The sequence below is a fragment of the Salmo salar genome, chromosome ssa09 (assembly GCF_905237065.1).
Source record: "Salmo salar chromosome ssa09, Ssal_v3.1, whole genome shotgun sequence".
NCBI classification, from domain to species: Eukaryota; Metazoa; Chordata; class Actinopteri; order Salmoniformes; family Salmonidae; genus Salmo; species Salmo salar.
The window spans coordinates 69111415-69134318 of NC_059450.1; the positions used below are offsets into that span (position 1 = coordinate 69111415).

Sequence of the window (22904 nt, forward strand, 5' to 3'; positions counted from 1 at the left end):
ACGAAGTATCGATACCCTGTCCCATTGGTACTGGCAGTCATCTAACAGCTCCGCAGGGCCCGGTTCTTTACCAAACTGGACCTGAGGAGTGCATACAATCTCATCCGCATCAAGGAGGAGGATGAGTGGAAGACTGTGTTTTGCACAATGTCTGGTCACTACGAGTACTTGGTGATGCCATTTGGCTTAGCCAATGCTCCGTCAGTGTTCCAGGCATTCGTTAGCGAGGTGTTCAGGAACATGCTCGGACGCCAGGGGGTTGTGTATATTGATGACATCCTGGTCTACTTGGCTAACCTGGAGGATCACATTACTCACGTTCGAGCAGTCCTGGAACGCCTCCTGGCTAACCACCTGTTCGTCAAAGCTGAGAAGTGCCAATTTCATCAGAGGGCTGTCTCCTTCCGAGGCTATAAAACCAGCCCACAGGGATTGAGGATGGACGACAAGAAGGTAGATGCGGTCAGGTCATGGCCGATCCCAACCACCATAAAGGCGTTGCAACGTTTTTTGGAGTTTGCCAACTTCAACCGCTGTTTCATCAAGAACTTCAGCTCAGTCAGTCCTCTCACCTCTCTCCTTAAGTGTAGTCCCCATAGGTTGGTGTGGAGCCCAGCAGCCAACGAGGCATTCTGTCTACTCAAGGGATGTTTCACCTCCTCCCCAGTGCTCAAAAACCCAGATCCCAGGATATCCTTTGTGGTGGAGGTGAATGCTTCAGAGGTGGCGGTGGGGGCAGTTCTGTCTCAATGACAGGATAATCCACAGAAATTGTACCTGTGTGCATATTACTCTAAGAAACTTAGAGGAATGACGAAGTCGGTGATCGTGAGCGCCTGGCGGTGAAGTTGGCATTAGAGGAGTACAGACACTGGCTGGAGGGCGCCAAGGAACCATTCATTCATCATCCTCACCGACCAACGGAACCTGGAGTATATATGCACAGCGAGGAGGCTGAATCCACGCCAAGCAAGGTGGCCCCTTTTCTTCACAAGGTTTGACTTCACGCTGACCTATCGCCCAGGTTCAAAGAACACCAAAGCCGATGCCCTGTCCTGTCTCTACAATTCAGGAGGTCCTGTCCAGAATGCACCTATAATCCCATTCTCCTGAGTCATAGCCCCTGTGGTCTGGGACGCAGATGTGGACATCCGCCAGGCTCTGAGGAGGGAGCCCACACACCTACGGGGATAAGGGACCGTCTACTGACCTGGGCACACACAGCTGTCGTCGCTGGACATCCAGGTATTTCTCGTACTACTCAATCCGTCTCTGAGAAATACTGGTGGCCCACCTTGGCACAGGAAGTCACTCGTTACGTCCACTCCTGTTCCATATGTGCCCAAACCAAATCCCCCCAGAATGCTCCAGCAGGGAAACTCCTTCCCCTTCCCGTGCTTCAGCGTCCCTGGTCCCATCTATCCATTGACTTTGTTACTGATCTCCCCTCTGATGGTTTTACCACCATTTTGGTGGTTGTGGATAGATTTTCAAAATCCTGTCATTGAATCCCTCTTTCTGGTCTCCTTACTGCTCTCCAGGTCGCTGAGATACTATTCCAGCAGGTCTTCAAGCATTATGCCCTTCCGGAGGACATCGTCTCCAGCTGTGGCACCCAATTCACATCACGGGTATGGAGAGCCTTTATGGAGAAGTGTTACGTATGCCTCTTGGAGGAGGGAACGCAACACCCTGCTACATCTCAACTCCCCGTGGAGTGAAAAGTATGTGATCGTTGGTGCGGGGAAGGACGACAGAGGCAGAGAAAAATTCCATTTACAGGGAATTTATTCTTCCTTAACACAGTAAGGTGGGGAAAAGGGGCTGGACGGAACCAAAGCAAAGAAAGTAAAAATTAAAGAGTCCCCTCTCCTACCTTACCTGCCTTCCCACTACTTACCTAATCTTTTAGCACCTCCTGGCCCGCTAACCAGGTGGTCCGCCCAGGTCTTACCTAGTGTGCATAGACAGAGTAAATACTATGGGTTATGTATGCCCGCAGGCCTCTTGCCTAAACACTCCTAACGTGCATTCCCCTTCCCCACGGGAACAAATTAAACAGAAAAATTACTAACTTAAAGTGAACAATTTCAATAATCAAAAACACTAAGTCCTATTGGCATACACATACCTCAGAAGTAGCGGCTACAAAATACTTTCAACAAAACTTTCACGGAATAACAACCAACACAGGACATTAAAGAAGCTCTCTCCTCCTGACAAAGGAACACTGGCTTTTATCTAGCTGTAGAAGGAGTTGGTAATTGAAGACAGCTGTTTTCCCTGACGAGAGGGAGGGTTCAGAGCTCCAATCATCGATGGGGCCGACCAATCAGCTGCTTGAGGAATCCAGGATTCCATTTGCTGAAATACACACACACACACACACACACACACACACACACACACACACACACACAACAACACAGAAACTGGGGAACGTAACAAGAAGCTTGAGGTCACGGTCAGCCTCACTTCAGGGTACCGGCCTCAGTCCAACGGGCAGGTGGAGAGAATGAACCAGGAGCTGGGGAGGTTCCTGAGGTGTCACTGTCAGGACAGGCAGGGAGAGTGGGCTTGATTCCTTCCATGGGCAGAGTACCAGAACTCACTACGTCACTCCTCCACTGGGTTGACCCCCTTCCAGTGTGTTATGGGTTTTCAGCCGGCCCTGGCTCCGTGGACTGAAGCGCCTGCGGTTGAGTGGTTCCGGCGTGCAGAAGTGTGGAGCAATGCTCACGTGAAACTCCAGCGCCCTGTCCACCGTCAAAAGGAGCAGGCAGACCACCACCGCAGTGTGACCCCTGTGTTCCAGCCTGGGGATCGTGTCTGGCTTTCTACCACCAACCTCCCACTCCACTTGGCCTGCAAGAAACTGAGCCCCCGGTTTGTGGGACTGTTCAAGGTTCTTCGGAGGGTCAATGAGGTGACATATAGGTTATAGCTTCCCAGTGACTACCGTATCTCACCTTATTTTCATGTCTCCGTTCTCAGGGCGGTGGTTCCCTGGCCCCTTTTTATTTTTTTTATTTCACCTTTATTTAAGGCCAGTTGAGAACAAGTTCTCATTTACAACTGCGACCTGGCCAAGATAAAGCAAAGCAGTGCGACAAAAACAACAACACAGAGTTACACATAAACAAACGTACAGTCAATAACACAATACAAATATCTATGTACAGTGTGTGCAAATGTAGAAGAGGAGGGACAATAAATAAACCATAGAGGAAAAATTATTACAATTTAGCATTTACACTGGAGTGATAGATGTGCAGATGATGATGTGCAAGCAGATATACTGGGGTGCAAAAGAGCAAGAGGGTAAGTTATAATATGGGAATGAGGTAGATTGGGTGTGCTATTTACAGATTGGCTGTGTACAGGTACAGTGATCCAGTACCTGGTGGACTGGGAGGGGTATGGCCCAGAGGAGCGGTGTTGGGTTCCGGTGGAGGACATTCTGGATCCCAACATTATCCATGATTTCCACCATCACTGACCAGCCCGCTCCTTGTCCTCGGGGTCGTTCCTCTGGTCTGCGTCGTCCTGTGGCTGGGGGGGGGGGGTACTGTCACGTCTACTCCCACTCCTCCCCTCTGGCGTTCGACGTCGCCGGTATACTAACTACCGGTCCTGGGCTCCATCGTTACGTGCCCGTCATCATGAGGCACACCTGGACTCAATTACCTCACTTATTACCTCCCTTTGGTTCCTTCCCCACTCAGTATTGATCCTGTGTTTATGCAAAGATGCTACTGTTATGTTTGTTGTCTTATTAAACGTTTCACCTGCACCTGCTTCTCGACTTACAGCATCTTCATTACACATTGGCTATGCTGTCAATGAAGCATGACTTGTGCCGCGCTCAAAACAACTGTTAACTGTAACTGAAAACGTGAGTTCAAGACAACTGGGAAGTCAGGGATAAACAGGCTCCCGACTGGGAAAATACGGAATTGTAAATCCGGCCTCCAGTAGTTTTGAAAGCACCATAAATCCAGAGAATGCCAGACTTTGATCACGAAGGACCGCTGCGCCATCTTCCTGTTCAAGTGAGCACAGCACAAGCTGAGTCCAAAAATGTATTGTATGCTACTGCATAAATTATGTAATATGCCAGGGAGATATGTATACTGTAGTTAAGAAAGTAATACTAAGTGTATGTTGTGAAGTAAGATGTTAGTAGCCCATGTGCCTCACCCTAATAATTTGGTCTATTTACACCTCTTAATTTCACCTACTGTTCTGACTTGGTGCACATGTAGCCTGTAGCCTGCACATGTAGCCAGCAGCATACCACCCTGCAGCCATCCACCCTGCATCCCACTGCTGGCTTGCTTCTGAAGCTAAGCAGGGTTGGTCCTGGTCAGTCACTGGATGGGAGACCAGATGCTGCTGGAAGTGGTGTTGGAGGGCCAGTAGGAGGCACTCTTTCCTCTGGTCTAAAAAAAATATCCCAATTCCCCAGGGCATTGATTGGGGACACTGCCCTGTGTAGGGTGCTGTCTATTGGATGGGATGTTAAACGGGTGTCCTGACTCTCTGAGGTCATTAAAGATCCCATTGCACTTATTGTAAGAGTAGGGGTGTTAACCCTGGTGTCCTGGCTAAATTCCCAATCTGGCCCTCATACCATCATGGCCACCTAATCATCCCCAGCTTACAATTGGCTCATTCATCCCCCTCCCCTCCCCTGAAACTATTCCCCAGGTCGTTGCTGTAAATGAGAATGTGTTCTCAGTCAACTTACCTGGTAAAATAAAGGTAAATAAAAAAATATAACCTAATCATCGAATATTGTAAGACCTTTCATTTTCTGCTTATATGCCCCCTTTATTTATCCTACGGTTCTGACTTGGTGTACAGGGAGAACACTGTAAGAACGGGGCCCATGTTCTGAATTCTGTCGCTGTACATTTCAAAAGTGCTAAACAAATAGTTATATTGACTAACGCTCGTCATCCCCTTATGCCATAGTTTGTACATCTCAATTTACATTAGAAACCACATTTGTTTAAGCAAGTCAGCCATATCAGCTTTTTTTAAGGAAGTTGAGGCTGAATGAACTGTTTTGCTGACAGACAAGGCTCCGCTGATAGCCAGGTGTAGCAGTGGTAAGATGTTGGGTCTGCTGTTGGGACTCTGCTGTTGGGACAGCTTTAGGTAGGCCCTAACAGTTTGTGGGCACTGTTTGTCACTGTTATAGTGCAATTAATGTATTGTTTAATGTTGTGTAGTGGCTTTTCTGGCATGCATTTAACTTTTAGGAACAGTTGAGCTAACATAGGCTAATGCGATTAGCATGAGGTTGTACGTAACAAGAGAATTTCCCAGGATATAGACATATCTGATATTGGCAAAGCTTAAATTCTTGTTAATCTAACTGCACTGTCCAAATGACAGTTGCTATTACAGTGAAAGAATACCATGCTATTGTTTGAGGACTGTGCACAGATATTAATTTGAAAAGTTATTAATTAACCAATTAGGCACATTTGGGTAGTCTTGATACAAAATGTAACAAATCCAACGGTTCATTGGATCAGTCTAAAACTTTGCACACCCTGCTGCCATCTAGTGGCCAAAATATAAATTGTGTCTGGGCTGGAATAATACATTATGGCCTTTATCTTGCATTTCAAAGATGATGGTACAAAATAAACACAAAAGTTGGGTTTTTTTCTTTGTATTTTCTTTTACCAGATCTAATGTGTTACCAGATCTAATGTGTTATCCTACATTCATTTCACATTTCCACAAACTTCAAAGTTTTTCCTTTCAAATGGTATCAGTTCTCTCACGTCACCCCGCTCCTCCGCTCTCTCCACTGGCTTCCAGTTGAAGCTCGCATCCGCTACAAGACCATGGTGATTGCCTACGGAGCTGTGAAGGGAACGGCACCTCCATACCTTCAGGCTCTGATCAGGCCCTACACCCAAACAAGGGCACTGCGTTCATCCACCTCTGGCCTGCTGGCCCCCCTACCTCTGAGGAAGCACAGTTCCCGCTCAGCCCAGTCAAAACTGTTCGCTGCTCTGGCACCCCAATGGTGGAACAAGCTCCCTCACAACGCCAGGACAGCGGAGTCAATCACCACCTTCCGGAGACACCTGAAACCCCACCTCTTTAAGGAATACCTAGGATAGGATAAAGTAACCCCCCCCCCCCCTTAAAAGATTTAGATGCACTATTGTAAAGTCGTTGTTCCACTGGATATCATAAGGTGAATGCACCAATTTGTAAGTCGCTCTGGATAAGAGCGTCTGCTAAATGACTTAAATGTAATGTAAATGTAATGTATCAAGAATTTGCATATCCTTGCTTCAGATCCTGAGCTACAGGCAGTTAGATTTGGTAATGTCATTTTAAGCAAAAATTGGATCTGATCCTTAGGTAAACGTACTGTACAGAGAGCCCCCAACTTGCATAACCAAGACAGTGTGTTCGTTTTCCAATTCATTGTTTAATAGGCCTGTTTTTCAGGCTGACAGGTGTGAGAGATACTGTCGCTGGGAAGATTTTCTTATTTTAATTTGTTTTTAATGTATCTGTCTCTTTCTGCCAAGCAGCTGTACTTACAGAGCCATTGTCTCCCTCCAAGAAGCGAGATTAAGATGTAATCAGTTTTGCCACCAGAAGCCCTGTGTCGAGAGCAAAGAGACAAGGACATTCGTCTTAATTCAGCCACGCACCTGTCAGCATTACACACACACACAATATTTCATCTCCTACGTGCCAACATGTGCAGCACTTTTTCTCTACTTTAGCTCCTGTTCTCTACATTTCTGAAACAGACAAAAAGTGTGCAGGCAACAAGGAACCTGTTATCTCCTATTTTGAGCGTATTCTGCTGTTCATAAAAATATGACATAAATGCAGGTATTTCAAGGCAGGATTGCTGCACTGCAAAACCCCTGTCTGTGATTAACCTGGAGTAAACTTTACTGACGACTCTGCTGTTAGGTTATGTAACAACATTAGATAAGTTAGTTCCACTTTATCCCCATCAAATAAGACTTAGGGGTTCTCAGTATTGCAAACCAATAGATCAGGGATGGACAGGCCCTCGGATCATTAGAAAAAATAAAAACAATTGAAACTCAGTCGGAGTCTCAACTTGCAAGTTAGAATAGTAAAATACACAAGGTGCAATTTCAAAATTTGGTTTGCGCATCAGCAGTTTCTCTTGTTATGTCAGCCACTGAATTAGCCCATGTCAGTTAAACATTTTTAGATTGGTAAATTAGTCTAGTGGCCAGCTATCTAAATGTTGTAATCATGGTCGAATTACCGGTCGGGAAGCCCCACAGATTTTGTTAGTCAGTCTCACTCAGATATCATATTTGTCACGACTTCCACCGAAGTCGGTCCCTCTCCTTGTTCGGGCGGCGTTCGGCGGTCGACTTCACCGGTCTTCTAGCCATCGCCGATCCACCTTTCATTTTCCATTTGTTTTGTCTTTGTTTTCTACACACCTGGTTTCATTCCCCAATTACATGTATCTAACCCTCTGTTTCCCCCATGTTTTTGTGTGTGATTGTTTCTATGTTCATTCGGTACGTTATGGCTGGTTTTCAACAGGTGCTGTTTTCACCCGTGCGTAATTGATTACCGTTTATTGTTGGTCAAGTGTATTGTTACCTTGTGCCTTTATTTTGAGTAAAGTACGTTGCTCACTCGTTTCTGCTCTCCTGCGCCTGACTTCATGCACCAGCTACACCCACCTTCTGACAATATTAAAAACTGTCAACATTTCTCTCCACCCTATGGCAAAATGTGTAGAATTGCATAAAATTAGCTGTAAAACGTCGAATTGCATGAAATTAGTTATAAAATTGCAAAATCGTATCTACCACCCATGGCAAAATGTGTACAATTGCACAAAATGAACTCTAAAACTGAAAAAATCTCTCCGCTGCCAAGAGGGGGGGCTGATAAAACGTTTTGCTTGAAATGTGGGTATGCAAACCCACGAGCAACTGCAGCCCCTCATGATGAGCAGATTTTTTGGGGTGGCCCCCACCCCCATCAAAGTTGCCCACCCTGCCATAGGTTATCGGGCATGTCCAACATGCATGGCCAGAGTAGGGAGAGGAAAACATGCATGGCTAGGGAGACATTCTGAACAGAAGTATTCAACCACACTCACACCTGTTTGGTCTCCCCCTGGCTGCCGGTCATCGGTGGCTGGACGAGATGTGATCCAAGTGACAGTAGATGCTGTAGTGGCGGTGACAGCAGCAGCGGTTCCCCGTTGGTGTTCTCCCTCCAGCAGCAGACCGAGAGCGAACTGGAAGCTCCATTTTTAAGGAGCTCAGGTAGCCCATTAGTTAATAAGGCCTAGGTGTGACAGGCCGGCCAACTCCAGTCTCCAAGGACACCAGCCAAGGTGGAGGAGTCTAAATAAATCAATTGGAAAGCACAAAAGGAGGCACAGCAAAACATAGAAATTCAACAAACCATAGAAATTAATGCAACATTTTAATAAGATGAGCAAAATATGTTAAATAAAAGACCAACACAAACTCAAAATAAAAGTAATAAATACACATAAAAGGGGGAAACAAGGAAGGGCAACACGTGACATGTTCTGGGTCAAGCTGTTTGTAGAACGATATTTGTCCAAAATTCCAGTTGTTGACATAACACTAAAGTACATTGCGTGAGCACGTTGGAGCAGGGAGAATGAAAATGGTCCTTGCTATCGGGAATCCTTGGGACGTTCCTACACGTTGACGTTAATAATTAAATATGTTAGTGTCAGGGTTGCCATGTCCGTGATTTTCCTATAATTGGGCTATTTTGAAAACGATGTCACTTGGCCGCGTGTTGCGGGTTTTTGGGCTACTTCTAAATTGCACCGCTGCCGCCAAGGCAATTTCTTACAAGTATATATTTCACTGTGACCTGCTGATTATCAGGCAGTGGGGCAGCTTGTTTCTGAGTGAGTGAAAGGTGGGGATGGCCGGAGGGGTGTGTGTGTGTGTGTGTGTGTGTGTGTGTGTGTTGAGAAGACAGTTGGCTGAGTCTCGTGAGAGACAGAGCAGCACGCTCACACGTCCGTAGGCTATTTAGATTGTCATTATGGAGACACCTATTTCCAACCCCTTTTCCATAAAACATGAATTAATATGCTAGAACTGATGGGCATCAGACTTTAGGCGCTCTAGTAAATTCGCTCAGAAGTGGTTTAAACTGTATTCTAATCATATTAAGCGAAGGGTTTATGCATGTTCAGTTATAGGGTCTCGAGCGCTGCCCGATTAGACATTTGAAATGAACGTTATGGAACTCCCTCTCGGGCTTCAGTTATGGGGAAAAGTCCACAATGAAATTGACATTAAATGTGGAGAATGACACATTTGCATCTGTTGACCATCAATGACCCTATTAATTTATATGCCAATGTAGGCTACTGTAGTCTACCATTTTATACAATAAATACGTTGAAATGACAATATCACTGGAGTCATTGCAAATCCATTTGTGCCTCTTGTGCAGCCTACCTAGAGCTTGCAAATGGGTTGAATAAATAGCCTATAACTTCAGTTTATTGTTGTAGTCTTGTGTTATTATGCTATTATTAATGGCCATGTTTAGTTAATGAAATTGGAAGTTATCAATTGTGATCATGGTCACAGTTCTATCGCAAATGCCGATCAACTGTTGTTAGAATGCATTAGATTGAAGGTAACAGTCAATCAGATTAAGCTACAGGTTAAAAAAAAAATGCTTGTTGACATGCATAGGCCTATTCAGCTCATATCCATATGTTAATACTTGATTCAGTGATTTAAATTACGACCCCAACATCAGTAGCCTATTCCAGCAGGCTATTCGGCAACAGAAGCACTTCTTACCTCGAAATCGCCTCGCTATTCATGTTGAATAAATGATTCTGTCAATTTGAACTAAGCAAGCTGCTAAATTGTTCATTTTACATCTTGCCTAGGCTACTGTAGGCAATCTACAATTAGGATGTAGGCCTATAGGCTACCTGCATTTAGCAATTTATTTAACTAGGCAAGTCAGTTATGAACAAATTCTTATTTACAATGACGGCCTACCCAGGCCAAACGCTCCCCTTACCCGGACGACGCTGGACCAATTGTGCGCGCCCTATAGGACTCCCGATCACGGGCGGTTGTGATACAGCCTGGGATCGAACCAGGGTCTGTAGTGATGCTGCGCCACTCGGGAGCCCACGAAGCAAACCATGGCAAAATTGAATTACACGTAAATCTCGCAATTAGGCCATTTATAACATCTGGTACACATAATAAAGGCACAATTGGCAGAAAATAGCCTAACATTCATGTTTTGAAGTTTAAGGGTGAATTATATTTTGTCTTGCAACATATTAAAATTACTTTATTATTCACATTAGCGAGCAGTAAATATTATTTTGATGGAGAAACGAATTTTGCTTCTTGGGTTGTTAGAAGTTAAGTCAAGATTCCTTCATAATTCGCTTGATAACTTTATGGAAATAGGGTTTATTGGCTAAATGTGACAACTCAAAAAAAAAAGGGGTTATTTTTAAGGCCTTGTGGGCAGGTTTTGTGTAGTCATTGTGCAAAACATTTAGCTGGACCTGGCAACCCTGGTTAGGGCGGAGGGGTGTATGGACGTCCCAAGTGTCCCAGAATGCACTGTGCATAAAAACTGCTGTACAGATCAATCAATTGGCAGTTGGAATCAGGGGGTGGTTTTCTGGGAAAGTTGCATTAAATCTCTCAATATAATGAATAATGTGGTTTGATTAAGGGCATCTTTAAACCAATAATTACTACAGATATATTTGTATTGACAAGATTTTACAGCATCTGTATTTATGCTTTTGAAATCATCATTTGTCGTTATCCCCCCTCGAAACTGTAGTTCAAAGAGCCCGTGAGAAATATGATAAAACTTTTGCCGGTTAGACTTTGTTACTGATCCAAACGTGAGAGAATGTTGTGTTGATAGAATGCTCTCGCTATTTGTATGTAAATGGTTGGAATTTGATAGGACGGTAGAGTGTAGGGGCTGACTGAAGGAGTCTGTTACGGTAGGCTCCTTGCCGCTCTCTCGTTCACTGATTGTACCAGAACCGGAGCGAGGCATGTATCCGTCTCGTCGGTGTTCAGTCCTTCACGGAGACTTGGCAGCATTATGTCTTACCTCCCTGGGACCGGCAACTAAGAAAGAGCCAACTCCGATGAGATTCTCCCATCCGGCTTCACGGTACTGTCACACCGAAGGAAGAAACGGTAGAAGTGGCAAACCACAGGTGAAATCACGCGGGTCGGAGAGCTCTGGGGCAGGTAGGCTTTTCCAGAGTTCAGGAGGTATCTTCTATTTTAGGCCAGCGTGTTTGAAACTCAGACCTGGGGACCCCAAGGGGTGCAGGTTTTAGTTTTTGCCCTAGCACTACACAGCTGATTCAAATCATCAAAGTTTAATGATGAGTTGATTATTTTAAGGTGTCTAGTACTGGGGCCAAAACCAAAAGGTGCACCCCTTGGGGTCCCCAGGATGGAGTTTAGGACACGTTTCTCTAGGCCTTTCTGTTATGTAAAAAAAGAAAGAAAAGGCAATTATATAATAACGTTATTCTTGGGTTCTGTTGAAATGATCTTATTAACCATATTGTTCCTCCTTTCTCCATCGGAAGCTTGTTTCATGATGTTCAATGAATGTCAAGGCTTTCCCTTGCTGACTGGATTCAGTTAATCTTTTACAATACATGTCCCTTCCATGCCCCATGTTTTGTTCAAGGGCACCAAAGCCCTTAAAGCTCACACACATGGAATGACCAGGCAGGAACAACATTAAGTAAGAACCATGACACTGAGAGGCCCAGAGTTGACCTACTAGGCACCTCATGGGGTAATAGCCGTGGGAAGTAGGGGTGCTGAGGGTGTATCTATCACTGATCAAACATTTGCCTGAACTGTCTAATAAAAGGTCTGCGGCAAAGCCGCGGGAGCAAACAGGTTTGGTACAGGGACTGATTGGATACAGCATTTTGATTATTGAAATATCAGACTCTATTTAACTCGATGCTGCTTTTTTCTTTGAGGAGCTAATCGGGGACAGCTCGAGCTGGGGACAGGCCACCAACATCGGGGACGTCTGGTCACCCTACTCTGTCTAGAATGCTCCACTTATGGTTGATTAAATGGGACTGACTAGAAAGTTTAAGCATAGAGTTTCTAAACCCAGAGATGCAACATCGCGAGACTTCCGGGAACGCTTGCGAAACAGACAGGACCGGGGTTTGAGAAGTCAATGAAGGAAGTGAAAAATTCTTTGTTAGTTGGCTCGAATCTAGGCACAACCTAGATTTGAGCCAATGTCTTAAGTAGTTGAGCATGTTATGGCCTTCCCTGTAGCTCAGTTGGTAGAGCATGGTGTTTGCAACACCAGGGTTGTGGGTTCGATTCCCACGGGGGGCCAGCACAGATAAAAAATGTATGAAATGTATGAAATTGTATGAAATGTATGCATTCACTACTGTAAGTCGCTCTGGATAAGAGCGTCTGCTAAATGACGTAAATGTATGTTATTACTCCAACCTTGCAGAAGTGACAAACTGACATATTTGTCAAAAACAACTTTCTATCCTCCCGAGTGGCGCAGCGGTCACTACAGATCCGGGTTCGATCCTGGGCTGTGTCGCAGTCGGATGCGACTGGGAGACCCATGAGGCGGCTTACAATTGGCCCAGCGTCGTCCGGGTTAGGGGAGTGTTTGGTCGGCCGGAATATCCTTGTCCCATCGCGCTCTAGCGACTCCTGTGGCGGGCCGGGCGCGTGCACGCTGACACGGTCGCCAGTTGTACTGTGTTTCCTCTGACACATTGGTGCGGCTGGCTTCCGGGTTAAGTGAGCAGTGTGGATTGGCAGGGTTGTGTTTTGGAGGACGCACGGCTCTCGACCTTCGCCTTTCCCGTGTCCGTACGGGACTTGCAGGGACTAACTACCAATTTGATACCATGGGTACTTGTTACATTTTTACTGCTTAGCAGGACAGGAAAATGGTCAAATTCACACACCTCTCAAGAGAACATCCCTGGTCATCCCTACTGCCTCTGATCTGGCAGACTCACTAAACACAAATGCTTTGTTTGTAAATTGTGTTGGAGTGTGCCCCTGGCTACCCGTAAGTAAATAAAAATTGTGGCTTCTGGTTTGCTTAATAAGGAATTTGAAATGATTTATACTTTTACTTTTGATACCTAAATATATTTTAGCAATTCCATTTACTTTCACACATGGAAGTATATTTAAAAACAAAATACTTTTAGACTTTTACTCATAGTATTTTACTGGGTGACTTTCGCTTTTGCAAGTATGACAGTTGGGTACTTTTTCCACCATTTCAAACCCTCAGCAAAATGCCTCCAACACGGCAGGAGAAAAGTCAGACTAGGGTTAAAAGGTGACCTTACCACATAGCCTATAACGGTTATGTCACCTTTACTTCACGCCTTAAGTTTTCCTGCCTGGTTGAAGTAGTGTTTCTGAGTCGTTACAGTCAGAGGTTAAAAGGTGAAGGCTGATTGAGGAGGAACTATGAAGGCACAGATCAGAATCAGAGAGGGGTTATGTTGTTTTAGGTTCCATCATGTCAGTAAAAGCAGGTCATGGTGATAGAAGCCCCTGTACCTCTCTGTATCCAGACAGCCAACAGTACACTGATCTATAGAGTGGGGCTGTGGGGGTTTCATAACTAGCTACATTCACCCACTAATGGTAAATCCTCAGAGGAAGGAATGTGTTTTGTTTTAATTCCACTTGTGGATTAAACTATTATCTAATGACGAGGGGAAGGAAGAAACTAAAATAGTTTTTTTCCCCCCCGTTGGCGCACTGCCTGTTTTAATGAGATTAGGGTTACATAATGTGTTACGACTCGAGGTTTCCTTATTAAGAATGTGCACACACACACACTCAGAATGTGAGGCGGCTGGGCCAGGCAATTTTCTGCTGTTCCCCCTCACAGCTCCCTCCCATTCATGGGCAAGTGTACAAGGGGCATTTGGGGTAAGTCCTCTTGGGTTGGGAGGCAGCCAAAATGTATAACCCATCAGCATTCAATGTATTCCAAATTTAGATTAGGAGAATGATCTTTTCATTTGACTACCCAGCTGACAAATTTCTTCCATGCTCCCATCCTTCATTTGATAATTGCCTGGAGCAGTCATGTGATTGTCTCATTCAACACTGATGTCACCGACATTCCTAAGGAGAGATTCTATTTTTCCAATTGAAATGTCGGCCTGTAGAAAGGCAGGGCCTGCTGTGCTGTCAATGCAGTGTTTTTTAATGGAGAACAATTGATTTAGTTCTACAGAATAAAGGAGTAGGCCTACATACAGATTATTGAAACAATTTCCTTAATCTTTTTTGTTGTCCTCTAGGGAGATGTAAAGTATGTATGGCCAACTGACTACACAGATAAAATCATGTTCTTCCGTAGTTGAAAAACTTGAGTCAAACATAATATCCACTCCGCTGGCATTACCAGCTACAGTATCTTAAACCTTGTGTTTTGGAAACGCCAACACTCGGATGCCACATATCATTCTGAAAGTATTCAGACCCCTTCACTTGTTCAAAATGTTGCTACGTGGTAAAATTGATTAAATGTTTCAATCTACACACACACACACACACACACACACACAACCCCATAATGACAAAGTAAAAACAGGTTTTAATTTTTTTTTGCTAATTTATTAAAAATAAATACGTTACAGCCTTATTCTAAAATTGATTCAATCGTTTTCTTTCATAAATCTACACACAATACCCCACAATGACAAAGCAAATATATTAAAAATGTAAAAATATCACATTTACATAAGTATTCAGACCCTTTACTCAGTACTTTGTTGAAGCAAGCGGCCAGCTCTAGGAAGAGTCTTGGTGGTTCCAAACTTCTTCCATTTAAGAAGAGCGGATGCCACTGTGTTCTTGAAGACCTTCAATGCTGCAGACATTTTTTTGGTACCCTTCCCCAGATCTGTGCCTCGACACAATACTGTCTCGGCTCTCTATGGACAATTCCTTCAACCTCATGGCTTGATTTTTGCTCTGACATGCACTGTCAACTGTGGGACCTTTTTATATAGACAGGTCTGTGCCATTCCAAACCATGTCCAATCAATTGAATTTACCACAGGTGGACTCCAAGTTGTAGAAACATCTCAAGGATGATCAATGGAAACAGGATGCACCTGATCTCAATTTTGAGTTGCATAGCAAAGGGTCTGAATAATTATGTAAATAAGGTATTTTTAATACATTTGCACAAAAGAACTAAACCTGTTTTCGCTTTGTCATTGTGGGGTATTTTGTGTAGATTGATGAGGATTTTTTTTTATTTCATCCATTTGAGAATAAGGCTGTTACGTGACAAAATATGGAAAAAGTGAAGGGGTCTGAATACTTTCTGAATGCACTGTATGTATATTTCACATAGTGTACATGCAGTAGTTCATTACTCGTGTGCTCAATGGGGCCCTGAAGCATTCCAGTGTGTATGTGCTCTATGAGCAGCAGACAGTCAGCTTATTGAATCACACTCCACTCGGTTCAGTCCCTCCCCTATCACACAGATTAACTAAGGACAAACTGCACTTCTCTCATTTCATTTGATCATTATGTAGCGTGCCGTGGTGTGTGTGTGTGTGTGTGTGTGTGTGTGTGTGTGTGTGTGTGTGTGGCGCTCACAGAACAGTTATAGTAAGCTATTGTGGCAGCCAGATCAGCAGAGTGTGGGAGAGGAGAGTGTGACTGGCACTGGTCTATTCAGGAATGCTGAGTAGCTGGCAGAATCCTCTGAACTCTCACACGGAGCAGTCCAGTAACATCCGCCTGCTCTGGAACGTTCTATCACGTCATTACATCCGTTTCAGAAGAGTCCAATCTTGCTCAGAAGAAATAGTCTTCCCACCAGAACTCCTGGAGAGGGAGAGAGAGAAACAGACAAGAGGAGCGAGGGGGGGAGAGGGTGAGAGATTACTGCACTGTTGGAGCTAGGAACACAAGCATTTCACCACACCCGCAATAACATCTGCTAAATATGTGTTTGTGACCAATAAAATTAGATGAGGAGAATAAGTAATAACTCTAGAATAGAAACTGGAACCCCACTAGAGGTCAGTAGATGGTAGCAAATAAATACTGCGCTCCTCTCTTCCTCATCTCTCCTCTTCTCTCTGGAGAGGTTTATAGTTTTAAACATGATCCTGCATTCGAACACTCTGTCCTGGCCATTGAGTAACTCCCCTACCCGGCACTTTAAACCTGTGTGTGTGTGTGTTACTGCCCACCTCCCACTCCCCTGTGGGTTTTTCAAGTGTCCAGATACATCTGTCTGTCAGCTCCACCTGACTAGCTGTGAAACCCTCACTGTCACTTATGACTAGCAATGATGACGACCTCATAGTCCCCCTCTACTCCTCTAGTCAGTCTCAAGACCGGCTTACTGGGTCTAAATTGTCACACCGTCACCAGCTGGAATGTCACTGACACAGAAACCTAGAGAGGGACTGAGATGGGGAGAGAGAGAGAGAGAGAAATTGGGGAAGATCGAACCGGAGAGCACTAAAAGCAGCAGAGAACTGAATTGGGAGGAGTCAGATTGTCCGAATTGAGTGAGAGAGAAAATCATAAACCCCTGAAGGAGGAGAAAGACGGTGAAGAAGCTCATTAAAGTAGAATAAAGCTAGAGAGTTGTTCTGTTTTTCTCAGATAGACAAGACTAAACACTGGTGACGATCACTAAACCACACTGACATATTCTCAGGATGGAGATGATGGGTAAGACCACATATTTGTGTCTCTCTTTTAGATCCAGTCCCTGTCTACTCCCTCTGTCCTCTTTCTAGCTGCTCACTCACAAAATGGCTTCCAAGGAACGCAGAGGATGAGTCCGAGCCTGACTGTTGTCAAGAGGGTGTGTCCACTGAATTTGCTAGCCTTTTTAAATCTGTGGACATTTATTGTGGTAAACGGAGCAAAATAATGTGTCGCGGTTGACCAGTCAACCTAAGAGCGTTCCATGCTTTACTGAGTGATTACAGATGATCGATTTAGTCGGATTCGGACATGATCTTTCATGCGAGAGCCTAAGAGACATCTGCCCCACACACAGTCTCTGCTGACTGCTGGGTAACTTGACAGGAGTGAACAGGATTACACTCTGCACTCATGTTTGACAATGTCTCATGAGCTGTCAGGGGAGTTTGTTTATGTAGGTGTGATTATGTGCGCACACGATTTGTGTACAGTTTTGTATCTCTAATATGTTGTCTCCGTGTCCCCAGTGTGTCCGATGGGCAGCAGCAGGCTCTTTGGTACCCTGACCCAGCAGGACTACTACCCAGAGCACCAGGACTCGGACCAGGACCCAGAGGGCCCGGAGCAGGCCGACCCAGCCAGCTCCTCAGAGAGTGTGAGGAAGCCCTCCAGAACCGGCCGGCCCAGGCCACACAGGGACCGGGTCTACCTTGCAGACCCAACACACCAGTACCAATACAGGAACCATGAGCAGCAGAACACACCATCCATATGGGTCATGATGTGGAACATCCTAGCTCAAGGTACATAGACCTCTGATGGATGATAGAGTACTGCAGATTACAGAAGACCACCAGAGCATCTGTATGTCTGAGTGTACAAAACATTAGGACCACCTTACTTATATTGAGTTGCAACCCCTTTTGCCCTCAGAACAGCCTCAATTCATCAGGGTATGGACTCTACAAGGTGTCAAGTGTTCCACAGGGATGCTGGTCCATGTTGACTCCAATGCTTCCCACAGTTGTCAAGTTGGCTGGATGTCCTTTGGGTGGGGGATTATTCTTGACACAGACAGAGAACTGTTGAGCATAAAAAACGAAGAGTTGCAATTCTTGACACACATACCGGTGCGCTTAGCTCCTACTACCATACCCCGTTCAAAGGCACTTAAATCGTTTGTCTTGCCCATTCACCCTCTGAATGGCACACACAAACAAGCCATGTCTCAAGGCTCAAAAATCTCCTGCCCTTCAGTTGTACTGATTGAAGTGGATTTTACAAGTGACATCAATAAGTGATCGTAACTTTCACCTGGATTCACCCTGTCTGTTTATGTCATGGAAAGAGCAGGTGTTCCTAATGGTTTGTACACTCAGTTGGTCTCAAGACTACAGAACATGGTACTGCTCAGTGCTCACGATCAGAAATGGGGAGAAGTGTACAACAGTATACAGTTATGTCTACTCTGGTAATGTCAGCTAACTACATTTACAATTTAGTCTTTTAGCAGACATTCTTATCCAGAGTGACTTACACTAGAGTGCATACATTTTCGTCGTTTTTCGTACCGGTCCCCTGTGGAAATTGAACCCACAAACCCTGGCGTTGCAAGCACCGTGCTCCACCACTGAGCCAAACTGGTCCCTGCTAACAGCCCTATCTCCTCAGCTCTAGGGGAGGGCGAAGAGGGCTTTGTGCGTTGTCCTCTGGAAGCTCTGATCTGGGCTGAGAGGAAGTACCTGGAGTAGATCCTCAGTTACTGCCCTGACATCCTGTGTCTTCAGGAAGTGGACCACTACCACGACACCTTCCAGCCCATCCTGGCCAGCCTGGGCTACCACAGCACCTTCCTGCCCAAGCCCTGGTCCCCCTGCCTGGATGTGGCCAGCAACAACGGCCCTGACGGCTGTGCTCTCTTCTACCGCCACTCATGCTTCAGCCTTCTCCACACCTCCCACCTGCATCTCTCCTCCATGATGCTGCCTACCAATCAGGTGGCCGTTGTGCAAACGCTGTGTTGCCGGGCAACAGGTCAGAGGCTGTGCGTGGTCGTGACCCACCTGAAGGCGAGGAGAGGCTGAGGGTTGCCCGGGGGGGGCTGACCTGCTGCAGAGCCTGAAAGCGATCACCTCGCAGCCAGCTGGCTCAGATCCAGTCGGTACGGGAGCTGGGGGAGGGAGTGGGACAGAGGGGGTGCCTCTGATAGTGTCTTTAACGGCGAGCCCTCGGAGAACGTGTACAGGCGTTTTACCTACTCCGCCCTGGGTCTGGACTCAGCCTATAAGCTGCTGTGTACAGATGGGCAGACGGAGCCGGCCTTCACTACCTGGAAGATCCGTCCCTCAGGGGAGAGCTGCAGTACCCTGGACTACATCTGGTACTCTCACGGTTCTTTCACTGTGGATACCCTGCTGGACATACCCACTGAGGAAGAGCTAGGACTTGACCGCCTGCCCCTCATACCACTACCCCTCCAACCACCTCTCACTGCTCTGTGATGTCAGCTTCAGGGAGCAACCCCATAGGCTGACGTAGGCTGCCTATCACAGAGGTATCAGCCAATAGGACCACAGTTCAGGACAATGAAGGAAAAGTGGCTGGATGGGTTTGTGATACTAAAGAACTGAATGCTTATTTTACTTGACCTGGTGGTGAGATTAGATTTTAGACTTGACACCGGGGAGTAGTTGTTTTTTGTATATATTAAAAACCATCACTTGCTGAAAAATAACTACCTCCAGGGGAAAAAAGTTTCTGGCACAGGTGTGATGTTATCCCTCTTGATTATTTCTTTATGTAAAAGAGGGAAACTGAAGAATAGGATAATATAAGTCCTGTGGATAATTATGTAACTCTGCTATATTTTCAATGCTGTGGCAGCTAGATGGCCAGTGAGCACAGAATAAATAAATAAATGTCCTGTGTATTTATTTTAGTGTTTGATACTTTGTGTAGCTAGTTATGTTAATATTCTGTATCACGTTCGCCCAGGCTGAATAAATGCTTGAGCATCAACATTCAGTCAAATTACTTTTGGGAATAAATGCTCACACTTCAATTCTAAAGCCTTTTGTTGGCCATTTAGTCTATAGAATAGCAACGATCAGCAACACTGCCATGTAGTGTTGACCAGGGGTTCTCAAGGGCTGTGTTTAGACACGCAGCCCAATTCTGATCTTTTATCCACTAATTGGTCTTTCGACCGATCACATCACCTCTTTTCACATCAGCTCTTTTTCAGAGCTGATCTGGTTGGTCAAAAGACCAATTAGTGAATAAAAGATCAGAATTGGACTGCGTGTCTAAACGCAGCAGTGGTGTAAAAATACTTGGAAGTACTACTTAAGTCATTTTTTGGGGGGTATCTATACTTTTCTATTCATATTTTTGACAACTTTTACTTTTACTTCACTACATTCCTAAATACAATTATGTACTTTTTACTCCATACATTTTCCCTGAAACCCAAAAGTACTTTTTGAATGCTTAGCAGGACAGGAAAATTGTGAAATTCATACTTATCAAGAGAACATCCCTGGTCATCCCTACTGCCTATGATCTGGCAGACTCACTAAACACACATGCTTCATTTGTAAATGCTGTTGGAGTGTGCCCCTGGCTATCCATAAATTAAAAAAGCAAATGGTTGCAGTCTGGTTTGCTTAATAAGACATATTTATACTTAAGTACATTTAAAACCAAATACTTTTAGACTTACTCAAGTAGTATTTTACTGGGGGACTTTTACTTGAGTCACCTTAATAGAAAATATCTTTAACTTTACTCAAGTATGACAATTGGGTTTTTTATTCCACCACAGAAATGCAGTTAAAGTGGGGTCCTGCAGGGCAGATACGTTTAAAAAAATATATATGAATATTACTAAACAGTTTAAACAAATTGTCTCCGTGGAATAAATTCAGTGTAATACAATAAAATGTAATCTACAATTTATGTTCTTGCCGCATTCATGTGCTAGTGGAAACTAGGAAACTAAAATATCCGACTTGCTAAGTGGTTGAACGCGGCACAACTACAACCAGTTAGCATGTTGGAAATGTCAGAGTTTACTAATTCCGACTAGCACGTGAACACGGCAATAACCCTGGGCAACATGGGCCTGGGAGACTCACAGGGATATTGGTAACCACAGTACTCCACACGTCATGTATTCCCCCAAAATAAACTGTAGTTTAAGCTTTAAAACTGACTCATGGGCCTCCCGAGTGGCATGGTGGTCTAAGGCACTGCATCGCAGTGTTAGCTGTGCCACTAGAGATTCTGGGTTCGGGTCCAGGCTCTGTCGCAGCCGGCCGCGACCGGGAGACCCACAGTTTATTTTGGGGGAATACATGACGTGTGGAGTACTGTGGATACAATTGGCCCAGCGTCGTCTGGGTTTGGGGAGGGTTTGGCCAGCAGGGATGTCCTTGTCCCATCGTGCACTAGCGACTCCTGTGGCGGGCTGGGCGCAGTGCATGCTGACACGGTCGCCAGATGTACGGTGATTCCTCCAACACATTGGTGCGGCTAGCTTCCGGGTTAAGTGGGCATTGTGTCAAGAAGCAGTGCGGCTTGGTTGTCTTTCGGAGGACGCGAGGCTTTCGACCTTCGCCTCTCCCGAGTCCGTACGGGAGTTGCAGCTATGAGACAAGACTGTAACTACCAATTGGATACCACGAAAAAGTGGTAAAAAAATATATAAAATAAAAACTGACTCATGGAAGAAGAAACAATCGAATTGCAGGATAGTTTTAAAGCTGTAACATCTCTCTGCCTCATAACAAAATATGTAGAATTACAGGAAAGTAGCTTAAAATGTAATTTAAGCTTTAAAACTGCCTCATAGAAAAGTGTAGAATTACAGGATACAGTGCCTTGCAAAAGTATTCATCCCCCTTGGTGTTTTTCCTATTTTGTTGTCTTCAACCTGTAATTTAAATAGATTTTAATTTGGATTTCATGTAATGGCCATATGCAAATTAGTCCAAATTGGTGAAGTGAAATGAAAAAAATAAAGAATGGAAAAGTGCATATGAGTGCATATGTATTCACCCCCTTTGCTTTGAAGCCCCTAAATAATATCTGGTGCAACCAATCACCTTCAGAAGTCACATAATTAGTTATGTTGCACACAGGTGGACTTTATTTACATGTCACATGATCTGTCACATGTTCTCAGTATATATATACACACCTGTTCTGAAAGGCCCCAAAGTCTGCAACACCATTAAGCAAGGGGTACCATGAAGACCAAGGAGCTCTCCAAACAGGTCAGGGACAAAGTTGTGGAGAAGTACAGATCAAGGTTGGGTTATAAAAAAATATCAGAAACTTTGAACATCCCACAGAGCACCATTAAATCCATTATAAAAAAAATGAAAGAATATGGCACCACAACAAACCTGCCAAGACACGGACCATTCAAGGAGGGCATTAACCAGCAAGGCAACAAAGAGACCAAAAATAACCCTGAAGGAGCTGCAAAGCTCCACAGCGGAGATTGGAGTGTCTGTCCATAGGACCATTTTAAGCTTTACACTCCACAGAGCTGGTCTTTACGGAAGAGTGGCCAGAAAAAAAGCCATTGCTTAAAGAAAAAAAATAAGCAAACATGTTTGGTGTTTGCCAAAAGGCATGTAGGAGACTCCCCAAACATATGGAAGAAGGTACTCTGGTCAGATGAGACTAAAATTGAGATTTTTGGACATCAAGGAAAATGCTATGTCTGGCGCAAAAACCCAACATCTCTCATCACCCTGAGAACATCATCTCCAAAGTGAAGCATGGTGGTGGCAGCATCATGCTGTGGGGATGTTTTTTTATCGGCAGGGACTGGGAAACTGGTCAGAATTGAAGGAATGATGGATGGTGCTAAATACAGGGAAATTCTTGAGGGAAACCTGTTTCAATCTTCCAGATTTGCATACTGCTAAAGCAACACTCTAGTGGTTTAATGTGAAACGTTTAAATGTCTTAGAATGGCCTAGTCAAAGCCCAGACCTCAATCCAATTGAGAATATGTGGTATGACTTACACCAGCAGGACCCATCCAACTTGAAGGAGCTGGAGCAGTTTTTCTTGAAGAATGGGCAAAAATCCCAGTGG

The 22904-nt window shown here is 44.8% G+C and overlaps 1 pseudogene; it reads left to right on the forward strand.

Moving 5' to 3' along the window:
* Nucleotides 1-16052: 16052 nt before the first annotated feature.
* On the forward strand, nt 16053-19294 carry LOC106611781 (nocturnin-like; annotated as a pseudogene).
* Nucleotides 19295-22904: the final 3610 nt, after the last annotated feature.